Source organism: Symphalangus syndactylus, chromosome 23 (assembly GCF_028878055.3).
Source record: "Symphalangus syndactylus isolate Jambi chromosome 23, NHGRI_mSymSyn1-v2.1_pri, whole genome shotgun sequence".
NCBI lineage: Eukaryota > Metazoa > Chordata > Mammalia > Primates > Hylobatidae > Symphalangus > Symphalangus syndactylus.
The window spans coordinates 27917250-27932052 of record NC_072445.2 but is presented as its reverse complement, the minus strand read 5'-3'; the positions used below and the strand labels follow the sequence as shown (position 1 = coordinate 27932052).

The following is a 14803-nucleotide window of genomic DNA, read 5'->3' as shown; positions in this document are numbered from 1 at the left end:
TATCTTTTACATTAGCACTCCCCAAATGAAGTACTTAGCTATAAATCTAACAAGTGGGTACAAGGTTTAGATGAGGAAAATGACAAAACTCTCGTAAAAGAAATCAAAGGACTAAATAAAGAGATATTTCATATTAATGGATATAAAGATCAATACTGTCAAGATATCAGTTCTCCCCAACTTGATCTATAGACTCAGTGGAATGCCAGTCAAAATCTTGGCAAATTAATTTGTGGATATCAACAACCATATTCTAAAGTTTATATGGAGAGGCAAAATATCCATAATAGCCAACATGACACTGAAGGAGAATGAAGTTAGAGGACTGACACTACCAGACTTCAAGACATACTATAAAACTACTGATCAATATATTTTGGTATTGATGAAAGGACAAACAGATAAATGGAAGAGAACAGAAAGCCCAGAAATAAATCCATATAAACACAGTCAACTGATCTTTGTTAAAGGAGCAAAAGCAATTCAATGGCTCAAAGGTAGGCTTTTGGAGAAATGGTGCTAGAAAAACCGTATATCCACATGCAAAAAAAAATGAATCTAGACCCACACACACCCTTCACAAAAATTAAAACAAAACAGACCACCATAGACAAAAAATTACAACTTGGTCTATAATAACACCACACCTACAAAAACTAACTTGAAATGGACCATTCACTTAAATGTAAAACATGAAACTATAAAATGTTTAGAAAAAACGTAGAAGAAATTCTTTGAAATCTAGAGCTTGGCAAAGAGTTCTTAAATATGACACTAAAAGTGTGAGCTGTAAAAGAAAAAAAATACATTGGACTTCATTAAAATTAAAAACTCTTTCTCTGTGAAAGGCCTTATTATGAAGATAAAGATAAGCTGCAGACTAGGAGAAAACATTTTCAAACAACATATCCAACAGAAGATGACTATCTAGAATATATAAAGAACTCTCAAAACTCAACAGTAACAAACAAATGATACAATTAGAAAATGGCCAAATGAGATGTATTAGTCTGTTCTCATGCTGCTAATAAAGACATACCCAAGACTGGATAACGTATGAGGGAAAGAAGTTTAATGGACTCACAGTTCCAAATGGCTGGTGAGGCCTCACAATCATAGCAGAAGATGAAGGAAATGCAAAGAGATGTCTTACATGGTGGCAGGCAAGAGAGTGTGTGCAGGGGAACTGTCCTTTTATAAAACCACCAGTTCTCATGTGACTTACTCCTTATCAGGAGAACAACATGGGAAAAACCCACACCCATGACTCAATTACCTCCTGCCAGGTCCCTCCCATGACACGTGGGGATTATAGGAGCTACAATTCAATATGAAATTTGGGTGAGGACACAGCCAAACCATATCATGAGATGAAGAGGATATACAGATGGCAAATAAAGACATGGAAAGATGTTTAATGTCATTATTTGTTAGGAACATGCAAATCAAAACCACATAAGTATCATTACACATCAACCAGAGTTGCTAAACTATTTTTTTCTTTTTTTTTTTTTTTTAAAGTGACAGCACAAAATACTGGGGATGCAGAGTAGCTAGATCTCTCATACATTTCTTGTGGGAATATAAAATGGCACATCCATGGTGGAAAAATAGTTTGGAGTTTCTCTAAAAACTAAACATACAAATACCATACAACCCCGTAATGGCACTTCTAGGCATTTATTCTAAAGAAATGAAGACTTGCATTCCCACAAACATATATGAAAATATTTACAGCATCTTGTAATAACCAAAAACTGGAGACCACCCATGTGTCCTTCAATAGGTGAATTGTTCAATAAACTTTGCTTCATTCATATCATGGAATACTACTCAGAAATAAAAAGGAACTATTGATATTTGCAACAATCTAGATTAATTTCTAGAGAATTATGCTGAGTAAAAAAATAGCCAATTCCAAGTAGTTACATACCTTATGAATCTATTTTTATAACACATGGAAAGTTTACATGCATTCATCTAGATTACATGTAATAACTGCATATGAATCTGCAATTATTTTAAAATCAAAGTTTAATTAAAAACATAGTAGAAAAATTTCATTTATAATAGCATATAAAGTATTATACTTTAAAAAATTTACAATAAATATATCAAAATATGTCAGACTTTTTATACAAAAAATTGAAATATGTTGAAGATTACAAAAAATTGAGTGAATGAATTGAAAAATGTAATATTACAGTTCTTCCAAAAATCATCTATAAAATAAGTAAATGAATCAATATGTCAATAAGGCATTTTGGGGCAAGGAGTGGGAGGTTATAAGAAGTTGATAGTAAAATTCATAGGGAAGAGCCCAAAACATAGACAGTTTGGGAAAAACAAAACAAAACAAAACAAAACAAAACAGACAACAGGAGTTAAGCTATCAGATAATCACTTCGTATTATAAAGCTATAGTGATTAATGTAGTGGGTATTGAAAACAGAATACAGCCAGGCACAGTGGCTCACGCCTGTAATCCCAGCACTTTGGGAGGTCAAGGGGGGCAGATCACAAGGTCAGGAGTCTGAGACCAGCCTGACCAACATGGTGATACCCCGTCTCTACTAAAAATACAAAAATTAGCTGGTCTTGGTGGTGGGTGCCTATAATCCCAGCTACTCAAGAGGCTGAGGCAGGAGAATCTCTTGAACCTGAGTGGCAGACACTGCAGTGAGGTGAGATAGCACCACTGCACTCCAGCCTGGGTGACACAGTAAGACTGTGTCTCAAAAAAAAAAAAATAAAATAAAATAAAAAGAAATCAATACAGAATACATAAATGAGATACCAAAATCCTCAGTGACATGATACTATTTCAACTGATATGGCAGAATCTCTTCTTATATTTGAGAGTTTGATAGATGTCAGATTGAGTAATGTTGGGCTATTTAAAAAATGTTATTAAGAAAGCAGGTTATCTTAGAGAAAAATATAAAATTAGATTTGAACATTACATCACGCCAAAACAAATCAATTCCATGTGGATCAAAGACTTAAATGTAAAAAGCAAGACTTTAAAACTTGAAAAATATATCTTTGTGACCTTAATGAAGCAAGAAAATTATTAAACAAAACACATTAAATATACCACATTTTAAAAAAATTGTTACATTTGAAATTATTAAAATTAAGAAAAATTTTTACATATTAAAAATGTCATAACGTCTAAAAATAAGCCATGATCTTTTATTTAACATAAGAATCATATTTAGAAAACATAAAAAAGCTCCAAAAACTCGGTTTAAAAAAGATAAACAGCACAATAAGAATACAGGCAAAAATATGAACAGGCATTTCAGAGAAGGGGAAATATGATTGGCCAGTAATGGAATGGCTAATCATATTTTTTCTTCTCTTAACATATTAACATATAAAAATATAAGAAAAACAAATGAAAACAATAATAAAATGCCAGTATACATCCATCGGATTAGCAAAAATTAGATGGTTTCACAATACCTGTCTTGGTGAGGATGTGAAGAAATTGGAACTCTCAAACACCATTAGTGGGGCTGTTAATTGGTTGACTCACTTTGAAACAGTACCTCATAAATGTGGAGATTTGTAAACCCCCAATTCGTATACATTAGGGATCTGTCCCACAAGTAATTCTGCATAGTTATGTAGCCTTGCTTACTGCCATGAAAAGTAAAAATAATGAGTTAGGGCTATATTTAAAATTTAGAAAACTGGGTCAAGATTGCAGACTAGAAGTAGCTTATATGTACCATTCTCACAGAGACGAACCAAACGGGCTAGTGAACAATAACCTTCCAAGCTGATCACCTAAGAAACCATGTCAGCATCCATCCAGGCCTCCAGGATCACCTAAGAAACCATGTCAGCATCCATCCAGGCCTCCAGGGGGTGCAGAGAGGAGCCAAGCTAGGCAGCTGCCTCTCTGGGATCAACATGAAGCCAGGAGAAGCTGCCTGACACGGGAAAGGGTGAATGAGTGAGAGTCCCCGGGGGAGTCACGCTCTCTACAGGGACCAGTGCAAGACAGGATGGGAGACTCCCTGTGCCTACACACCCATCCCCCAACCCCCCAACCCCATGCATTCCTAAACAGAGGCAGAGAGCCACTGGATATTTTACAGAGGCAACTCCCAAGTCCAAGGGGACCTCTACAAGTCTTGGACCCCAGAACACACTGGCATCAGTACCATAGCCCTAACAGAGGCTGCAGTTGGGGCACCTGGGAGCAGTAAGATTTCCCCACTCCCCCTCACCAGACAAGGCTTGGGGCCGGAAGCTGGCCCAGCAGTCCTGCCTCTGCCTGAACTCAGCTGGTGGGTGCAGCCTCCCTGTTGTCCTGGGAAATACCTGAATGGCAGGTCTGTTGTCCTGGGAAATACTTGAATGGCAAGTCAGGCAACTGCACCGACCCCCCGACGCTGGTAGCTGGGTGGGCCGCTACTGCTAGAGCGTCCAGCCCAGCAGTACTTCTTCGGCCTGAATTCAGTGGGCAACTCCACCCACTTTCGCCTCCCATAGCCAGAGAGGCCACACCTGCTATTGATTCCAGCCCAGCTTTCCCTCTTCTGCCTGAGCTCTCTGGCAGGCGCATCCCCATGGTCCCCGGGAAAGCACCTGGACAGCTGATTAGGTGACCCCACACCCCCCACAGCTCCTAGTCAAGAGGGACTTGCTGGCTCAGGTGGTGCCCAAGCAGGGAGGAGCCCTCACTCTCAGATAACTCAGACAGGTAAGACTCCCGGGTTCTCAGGCCAATGGAGGAGTGGGGTGTGCCTCCCACTGCAAAGCCTATACATCAAGAATATGGCCTGTCTTCCAACTGCAGCCCCTGTCTGAGGGAGCCGCGTGGACCAGAACACGCAACAAAAGAAATGGGAGCAGGAAGCCAGTAATCAGAGGGGGCGCCTCCAAGGTCCCCAAGTGGACCTTGCCCCCCAACCATAGAACACTACTTCCAACTGTGCCAAAACCCAAAAGAGTTATGCCCAGAGTAAAAGCCTACCTGCTGGTTGACACTCTTAAGTCACCTACTGGATCGCAGCCCAAAATACAACACCAGAATATTTGGCCAATATACAGCGCCTGTGAAAACTAAGGCAAAGGGTCCCACCATTTCTCTACCCCAGCTAACACACATGCACACTGCCACACCACTTTGGCTTTTGGCACATGCATGCAAGCATGGATCCCACTGTCACCACCCTGACTTTGGCCGGCACCCCCATGTGAGGGTGTTGAGGCCAGAAGACCAGGAACACCTCAACCCCCTCCAATGCAACAGATTCCCAACCGTGAATAGACAGAGAACAAAGCTGGGGGCCAGGTACCAGCCTCCGAGAGTTATAGCATACAGTTCAGGAGTGCTCAGCTGAGACTTGGCCCCCTGAAATTGTCCAGAATTGAAGCCAGTAAGCTGAATCTATTTTATGCCACAATCAACCTCCCAAGGGTATCAAAGAAGATAAAAGAAAGCAAACAAAAAACAAAACAAAACAAAAATAAAAAAAAAAAAACACAAACCCATACAGGCCAGGCATGGTGACTCACACCTGTAATCCCAGCACTTTGGGAGGCCAAGGCGGGTGGATCACAAGGTCAGGAGATCAAGACCATCCTGGCCAATGTGGTGAAACCCCGTCTCTACTAAAAATACAAAAATTAGCTGGGTGTGGTGATGCATGCCTGTAATCCCAGCTACTTGGGAGGCTGAAGCAGGAGAATCACTTGAACCAGGGAGTCGGAGGTAGCAGTGAGCCAACATGGCGCCACCACACTGCAGCCTGGCGACAGAGCAAGACTCTGCCAGAAAAAACAAACAAACAAACAAAACAAAAAAACATAAAACAAAATGCATACCAAAGGAATATCAGCCCACACAGATGAAAAAGAACCAGCACAAGATCTCTGGCAACTTAAAAAGCCAGAGTGTCTTCTCACCTATATACAACCACACTGGTTCCCACACTAGAACAAACAATGGTTCTTAATCAGGCTGAAATGGCTGAAAAAAAAAAAAAAAATACAGGCATAGAATTCAGAATATGGATAAGAATGAAGATCATTGATATTGAGGAGAAAATTGAAACCCAAACTAAGGAATCTAAGGTACAGGAGCTGAAAGACAAAATGGCCATTTTAAGAAAGAAACTGACCTGATAGAGATAACAAATTCACTACAAGAATTTCATAACACAATCACAAGTATTAACAGCAAAATACACCAAGCTGAGGAAAGAATCTCAGAGCTTGAAGACTGGCTCTCTAAAATAACACAATCAGACAAAAATTTTAAAAAGAATGAAAAATAATAACCAAAATCTCCAATAAATATGGGATTATGTAAAGAAACCAAATCTGCAACTCATTGGTGTCTTTGAAAGAGAGGGTGAAAAAGTAAGCAACTTGGAAAATACATTTGAGGATATCACCCATGAAAGTTATCCCAACCTCACTGGAGAAACCAACATTCAGATTCAGGAAATGCAGAGACCCCTGCAAGATACTATACAAGATGACCATCCCCAAGACACACAGTTATCAGATTTCACAAGGTCAACATGAAAAAAAAAAATTTTAAGGCAGCAAGAGAGAAGGGGCAGGTCACCTACCAAGGGAACCCCATCAGGCTAACAGTGGACCTTTCAACAGAAACCCTACAAGCCAGAAGAGATTAGGGGATAATCTGTATCCCCTAATATTAGGCATCTTTAAAGAAAAACAAACTCCAAACAATAATTTTATAACCAGCCAAACTAAGCTTCATATGCAAAGGAGAAATAAGATCCTTTTCAGACAAGTGAATGCTAAGGGAATTTGTTACCACCAGACCTGCCTTACAAGAGGTCCTTAAGGGAGTCCCAAATATGGAAACAAAAGACTGTCAACAGTCACTACACAAACACAATCACATAGACCACTGACACTATAAAGTAACTATACAATCAAGTCTATATACAACAGCCAACACCACCATGACAGGATCAAATCCACACATATTAATATTAACATTGAATGCAAACAGGTTAAGTGCCTCAATTAAAAGGCACAAGTGGCAAATTGGATAACGAAGGAAGACACAAGATGCCGTCTTCAAGAAACTCATCTCACGTGCAATAAAACCCATAGGCCCAAAGTAAAGAGTTGGAGAAAAATCTACCCAGCAAACAAAGAAACAAAACAAAAACAAAAAGCAAGGATTGCTATTCTTATTTCAGACAAAACAGATTTTTAACCAACAATGATCAAAAAAGACAAATAAGAACATTATGCAATGGTAAAGAGTTCAATTCAACAAGAAGAGTTAACTATTCTAAACATATATGCACCTGACATAGGATCACCCAGATTCATAAAGCAAGTTTTTATAGACTTTCGAAGAGATTTACATAACCACACAATAATAGTAGGAGGCTTCAATATTTTACAACATTCTACAACATTCTAGACAAATCATTGAGATAGAAAACAAACAAAGATCTATTGGAACTGAACTCTACACTTGACTGAATGGACCTAACAAATATCTACAGAACTCCACCCAAAAACAACAGAATATACATTCTTCTCATTTGCACAGGGCGCATACACTAAAATCGAACATGCTATTAACCATAAAACACTTCTCAGAGAATTCAAAATACTAAAATTATATGAATGACATTCTTGGACCACAATGTAATAAAAGTAGAAATTAAGGCCAAGAAAATCACTCAAAACAATACAATTACTTGGAAATGAAACACCCTGCTTCTGAATGACTCTTGGGTAAACAATGAAATTAAAGCACAGATCAAAAAGTTATTTGAAACTAATAAGAACAGGCCGGGTGCAGTGGCTCAGACCTGTAATCCCAGCACTTTGAGAGGCTAAGACAGGCAGATCACCTGAGGTTAGGAGTTTGAGACCAGCCTCGCCAACATGGCGAAACCCTGTCTCTACTAAAAATACAAAAATTAGTGGGGCATGGTGGTTTGTGTCTGTAATCTCAACTACTCAGGAGGCTGAGATAGGAGAATCACTTGAACCCACGAGGCAGCAGACGTTGCAGTGAGCTGAGATCACGCCACTGCACTCTAGCCTGGGTGACAGAGCAAGACTCCATCTCAAAAAAAAAAAAAAAAAAAAAAAAGAGCAAAGAAACAACATACCAGAATCTCTGGGTAACAGCTAAGACAGCGTTAAGAGGGAAATGTGTAGCACTAAATGCCCACATCAAAAAGTTAGAAAGATCTCAGATTAACAACCTAATACCACACCTAGAAGAATGAGAAAAACAAGAGCCAACCAACCCCAAAACTAGCAGAAGACAAAAAATATCCAAAATTAGAGCTGAACTGAATGAAACTGAGATGTGAAAAACCATACAAAAGATTCAACAAAACCAGGTATTGCTTCATTGAAAGAATAAATAATATCGGTAGGCCACTAGCTAGCCTAATAAAGAAAAAAACACAAGAAAATTCAAATAAAGACAAAGATCTAGCAGATTGCTAGAAATTAGAGTTACATTTACAACAATAGATAAATTACAAAGTTAATTTTTTCACAAGAGTCTTATGCAATATATACAGTCATCACTGTATATATAGTTCAAAAGCATGCAAAACCATTGTTCCAAAAGTTATTATATTTAGTTCAGAGAAATATACATATAGAATAAATTTACAAAAGTATGTGTAGTAAGATATATATAGAATACATTTACAAAAGTATGCATAGTAATGACAAACTTCAAATCGCTACCCAAATCTCATGTCAAATTGTAATCCCCAATGTTGGAGAGGGGCCTGGTGGGACATGATTGGATCATGGGGGTGGACCCTCCTCTTGCTGTTTCTCATGAGATCTGGTGGTTTAAAAGTGTTCAGCACTTTTCCCTTCACTCTTTTCCTCCTTCTCAGGCCATATAAGATATGCCTGCTTCCCCTTCACCTTCCACCATGATTTTAAGTTTCCTGAGGCCTTTCCAGCCATGCTTCCTGTGCAGTCTGCAGAACTATGGGTCAATAAAAACTCTTTTCTTCATGAATTACCCAGTCTCAGGTAGTTCTTTATAGCAATGCAAGAACAGACTAATACAGATGTGCTTTCTATATATAGTAACACAGTATCACAGGATATTTCAGCACAACATAATCAAACGTTTTCATTTTTAAATTACAACAAAACTCTTTATTCTGTCATAGGTTGGATCACTGAGCATACCCTGGCAGAATTGTCTACACTTTGTATACATGGTATAGGAGGCATTAGCAAATGAAAAAAAAAACATCGATATTTTTGAATAGCTTAATTATATTAGACTATTGATTTGTTTTAATGCTTGCTTCCCATCTTTTTAACTAGGGAAGCAATGTTTAAAACATAATTTCACATGAAGCTCTAAGTATCTTAAAACATTTCTAAATTGTCACTTTTACATTTCTTTCCACGAAATGTGATTTATGTAGTGGTTACTTGCCAAATAAGACAATTTATACTAAATGTTTGACTTAAAAATAATACTAAATATAATGTATACAAATATCAAAATTCATTTTTATAACCATGTTTATATCTTAAAAAAAACTTGTCAATAAATATTGATACTAATAAACACTTGATGCTTACTGAATACCTGATAAGAACCAAAGTATGATTTAAAAAAAAATTTAGCTGTTTCAATAGGTGTGTAGTGACATCTCATTGTGGATTTTACTTGTATTTTTCCGATGGCTAATAATTAATATGTTTTCATGTGCTTGTCTCCTTATCTACTATCCATCTCCCCTTCTTGGTGAAATGTGGTTTTGTCCATGATTAAATTGAGCTGTTGGCCAGATGCACTGGCTAATGTTTGTAATCCCAGCACCTTGGGAGGCTGAGGTGTGCAGGTTGCCTGAGTCTAGGAGCTTGAGACCAGCCTGGGATGCATGGAGGAAATCCATCTCTACAAAAAAAAAAAAAAAAAAAAAAAATACAGAAAAGAATTAGCTGGGTGTGGTGGTACACACCTGTAGTCCCAGCTACTTGGGAAGCTGAGATAGGAGATAGGGTGCAGTGAGCTGAGATTGTGCCACTATACTCTAGCTTTGTCTGGAAAAAAAACGTTGAACTTTTTTTTTAATTTTTGAATTTTAAGAATCCTCTACATATACTCTGTTAGATACATGACTCAGGAATATTTTCTCCAGTGTATAGTTTGTCTTTTCATCATGTGAATGTGGTCTTTTTGCGGCGGGGGTTGAGTGGGGGGTGATGGAGTCTCCCTCTTGCCCAGGCTGGAGTGCAGTGGCATGATCTCCCATCACTGCAACCTCCGCCTCCTGGGTTCCAGCGATTCTCCTGTCTCAGCCTCCCAAGTAGCTGGGATTGCAGGCATGCGCCACCACACCTGGCTAATTTTTGTATTTTTAGTAGAGATGCGGTTACATCATGTTGGCCAGGCTGGTCTCGAACTCCTGATCTCAGGTGATCCACCCACCTCGCCCTCCCAAAGTGCTGGGATTACAGGCATAAGCCACCATGCCTGGCTTTTTTTTTTTTTTTTTTTGTTGGAGATGGAGTCTTGCCCCGTTGCCCAGGCTGGAGTGCAGTGGCACAGTCTCAGCTTACTGCATCCTCTGCCTCCTTGCTTCAAGCAATTCTCCTGCCTCAGCCTCCTGAGTAGCTGGGATTATAGGTGCTACCACCACGCCCAGCTAATTTTTGTATTTTTTGTAGAGATGGGGTTTTACCATGTTGGTCAGGCTATTCTTGAACTCCTGACCTCAAGCAATCCACCTGCCTCAGCCTCTATTAACAGTGATTCCAAGAAAGATTACAGGTGTGAGTCATCGCTCCCGGCCTGGGGTATATCAAATGACAAAAATTTTTATTTTTATGAAGCCCAATCTATCAATTTTTTCTTTTATGAGTTGGGCTTTTAGTGTAACATCTAAGAACTCTTTGCTTATCTCCAGATCCCAAATATATTCTATTGTATGCTTTTTTTCTACAAGTTTTATAGTTTTATGTGTTATATTTAAGTTTATGATTAACTTTGAGTTAATTTTTATAGAAGGTGTGATTCGAAGTGCTGGGATGACAGGTGTGAGCCACCGCGCCCAGTCTGGGTTCTTTCAAATAACAAAATTTTTTATTTTGATGAGGTCCAATATATCAATTTTTTCTTTTATGAGTTGGGCTTTTAGTGTAACATCTAAGAACTCTTTACTTATCTCCAGATCCCAAATATATTCTATTCTATGATTTTTCTATAAGTTTTATAGTTTTATGTGCTATATTTAAGTTTATGATTAACTTTGAGTTAATTTTTATAGCAGGTGTGAGGCTTAGGTCCAGTCAGGTTTTTTTTGTTTTGTTTTGTTTTGTTTTGTTTTGTTTTGTTTTGTTTCCTATGGCTGCACAATTGTTCCAGCACTGTTTGTTGAAAAGGCTATTCTTCCTCTTTTGAATTGCTGGCAAATCACCACAGTCAGAATCTCCATGTCGAGCAACACAGTGGGCATCTTTTGGTCTTCAACCTACCTCTCAGCTGCATGTAAAATGATTGCTCTCGTTGTTCTTCCTGAAATGCTCCATTGTTCTTTCATCATCCTCTGCTGGTTTTACTCCCACATTTCTGACTTCTTTCAATCTCTGTTGCCAGCATACCCTCCTTTGCGTGTCCTTTAAATATTCAAGTCCCGCCTTTTATAGATAATTAAACCCATGGCTTCAATTATTTTTTGACGCTGTAGAAAACTTGGACTGCTAACAAACCCAGTTTGCTTGCTCTTCTCTAGTCACACTGTCTTGTTTCTTGAAGACATCAAGATCACTCTTCATTTCTGCCCACTTACCTTTGCACTTACTGTTCATTCTGCTTGGAATGAATTTTTGGCAGAGTCCTGTGTCTCATTTCCTCACTTTGCTCAGATCTCTGAAACATCCGTTTCTCACAGAAGCCTTGATTGCATACCATAGTACCTCCACCACGTCCTCTATCTTGTTGCTGTTTGTTTCACCCTGATTTCTTCACAGCAGTTTTGTTTTTCTTCACAGAAATTTACTCTAACTCCTATTTGACTATAGATTTACTTGTGTCTAACACATAAACCCTACAATGTAAGAAAAATTGTTACCTGTTCACTAGTATGTTCTCAGTGCAAGGCACACTTGGTAGGTGCTCAATGAGTAGTCATTGAATAAATACTTCGGCATAGTAAAAGGAAAAAAAAAGCATTGACATCTATAGATCTTAGATCTATTTCTTCATCTTGTGTTTACTTGAATAAGTTGCTTATTTTCATATTTTACCTCTGCAACACTTACTGTGAGGAATACATGAAATAACTCTGTGAAACTACCTAGTAGAATGCACAAGCCACAACAAGCACAGAATCATCTTTTCTCGTTATGTTTTTTTCTTCTCACAGAATATACATTCTTCCCTTCCCTCTATTAACAGTGATTCCAAGAAAGATTAGAAGGTTATGGCTCTCTTACTAAAAACATCTTAGCTTTGATTAGTAGTGTACTGTTGTTCTGTAACCTATAAAATTTATTTAATAGCCTTCACATGGCTCCTAATATTGTCAGTCTGTATTACTATGAGGGTGTAGAGAGCTCTCTTTGAAATAATTGCCCTGATCCTTCCATTATAAGCTTTTGGAAGAGCACTCCATATAATGATTCTGGTATGCCAAGTGAACAAATCTTTAGGCATGTTAACCATATCCTTCGTAATTTTGTAAGGTTAAGCAAATGCCTTTTTAAAAAAATCCTTCATTATCTAAGATTGTCAATTTTTAAAAGTCCCTTTCACTCATGTATTTATCTGTCCTCTATGGAAATTGTTTTCTTCTACTTTGATATATCTCTCTAGTGTTGTGATTAGAACTGCATTGAGTTTTCTGTTATGAGAGCATTTGTTTTTACATCAATTATTCTTTTTAAAAAATTTTATTATTTCATTTCTTTTTTTATTATACTTTAAGTTCTAGGGTACATGTGCACAACGTGCAGGTTTATTACATATGTATCCATGTGCCATGTTGGTGTGTCGCACCCATTAACTCATCATTTACATTAGGCTAATCTCCTAATGCTATCCCTACTCCCTACCCCTGAACCCACGACTGGCCCCAGTGTGTGATGTTCCCCTTCCTGTGTCCAAGTGTTCTCATTGTTCAATTCCCACCTATGAGTGAGAACATGCATTGTTTGGTTTTCTGTCCTTGCAATAGTTTGCTCAGAATGATGGTTTCTAGCTTCATCCATGTCCCTACAAAGGACATGAACTCATCCTTTATTATGGCTGCATAGCATTCCATGGTGTATATGTGCCACATTTTCTTAATCCAGTCCATCATTGATGGACATTTGGGTTGGTTCCAAGTCTTTGCTGTTGTGAATAGTGCCACAATAAACATTCGTGCGCATTTGTCTTTATAGCAGCATGATTTATAATCCTTTAGGTATATACCCAGTAATGGGATGGCTGTGTCAAATGGTATTTCTAGTTCTAGATCCTTGAGGAATCGCCACACTGTCTTCCACAATGGTTGAACTAGTTTACAATCCCACCAACAGTGTAAAAGTGTTTCTATTTCTCCACATCCTCTCCAGCACCTGTTGTTTCCTGACTTTTTAATGATCACCATTCTAACTGGCATGAGATGGTATCTCATTGTGGTTTTGATTTACATTTCTCTAATGGCCAGTGATGATGAGCATTTTTTCATGTGTCTGTTGGCTGCATAAATGTCTTCTTTTGAGAAATGTCTGTTCATATACTTTGCCCACGTTTTGAGGGGGTTCTTTGATTTTTTCTTGTAGATTTGTTTAAGTTCTTTGTAGATTCTGGATCTTAGCCCTTTGTCAGATGGGTAGATTGTAAAAATTTTCTCTAATTTTGCAGGTTGCCTGTTCACTCTGATGGTAGTTTCTTTTGCTGTGCAGAAGCTCTTTAGTTTCATTAGATCCCATTTGTCAATTTTGGCTTTTGTTGCCATTGCTTTTTGTGTTTTAGACATGAAGTCCTTGCCCATGCCTATGTCCTGAATGGTATTACCTAGGTTTTCTTCTAGGGTTTTTATGTTTTAGGTCTCACATTTAAGTCTTTAATCCATCTTGAATTAAATTTTGTATAAGGTGTAAGGACGGGTGGAGTCAAGATGGCCAAATAGGAACAGCTCCGGTCTACAGCTCCCAGCGTGAGCGACGCAGAAGACGGGTGATTTCTGCATTTCCATCTGAGGTACTGGGTTCTTCTCACTAGGGAGTGCCAAACGGTGGGTGCAGGACAGTCGGTTTAGTGCACCGTGCACAAGCCGCGCCGAAGCAGGGCGAGGCATTGTCTCACTCGGGAAGCGCAAGGGGTCAGAGAGTTCCCTTTCCTAGTCAAAGAAAGGGGTGACAGACCTGGAAAATCGGGTCACTCCCACCCTAATACTGTGCTTTTCCAACCGGCTTGGAAAACGGCACACCAGGAGATTGTGTCCCGCACCTGGCTCCGAGGGTCCTAAGCCCATGGAGTCTGGCTGATTGCTAAAACAGCAGTCTGAGATCAAACTGCAAGGTGGAAGCGAGGCTGGGGGAGGGTCGCCCACCATTGCCCAGGCTTGCTTAGGTAAACAAAGCAGCCAGGAAGCTCGAACTGGGTGGAGCCCACTACAGATCAAGGAGGCCTGCCTGCCTCTGTAGGCTCCACCTCTGGGGGCAGGGCACAGACAAACAAAAAGTCAGCAGTAACCTCTGCAGACTTAAATGTCCCTGTCGGACAGCTTTGAAGAGAGTAGTGGTTCTCCCAGCACACAGCTGGAGAGCTGAGAATGGGCAGACTGCCTCCTAA

General features: G+C 39.1%; 1 protein-coding gene across 2 annotated transcripts in view; it reads right to left on the bottom strand.

Moving 5' to 3' along the window:
• FAM83B (family with sequence similarity 83 member B) overlaps positions 1 to 1157 on the bottom strand; it is a 216347-nt gene extending 215190 nt beyond the window's left edge. The window contains exon 1 of one of the 2 annotated variants that reach the window (XM_055263906.2): positions 1085 to 1157. The gene's annotated coding sequence lies outside the window, so the exon portion shown is untranslated. The remainder of the gene's footprint in view (positions 1 to 1084) is intronic. The other variant, XM_055263907.2, reaches the window with a different exon arrangement.
• Positions 1158 to 14803: the final 13646 nt, after the last annotated feature.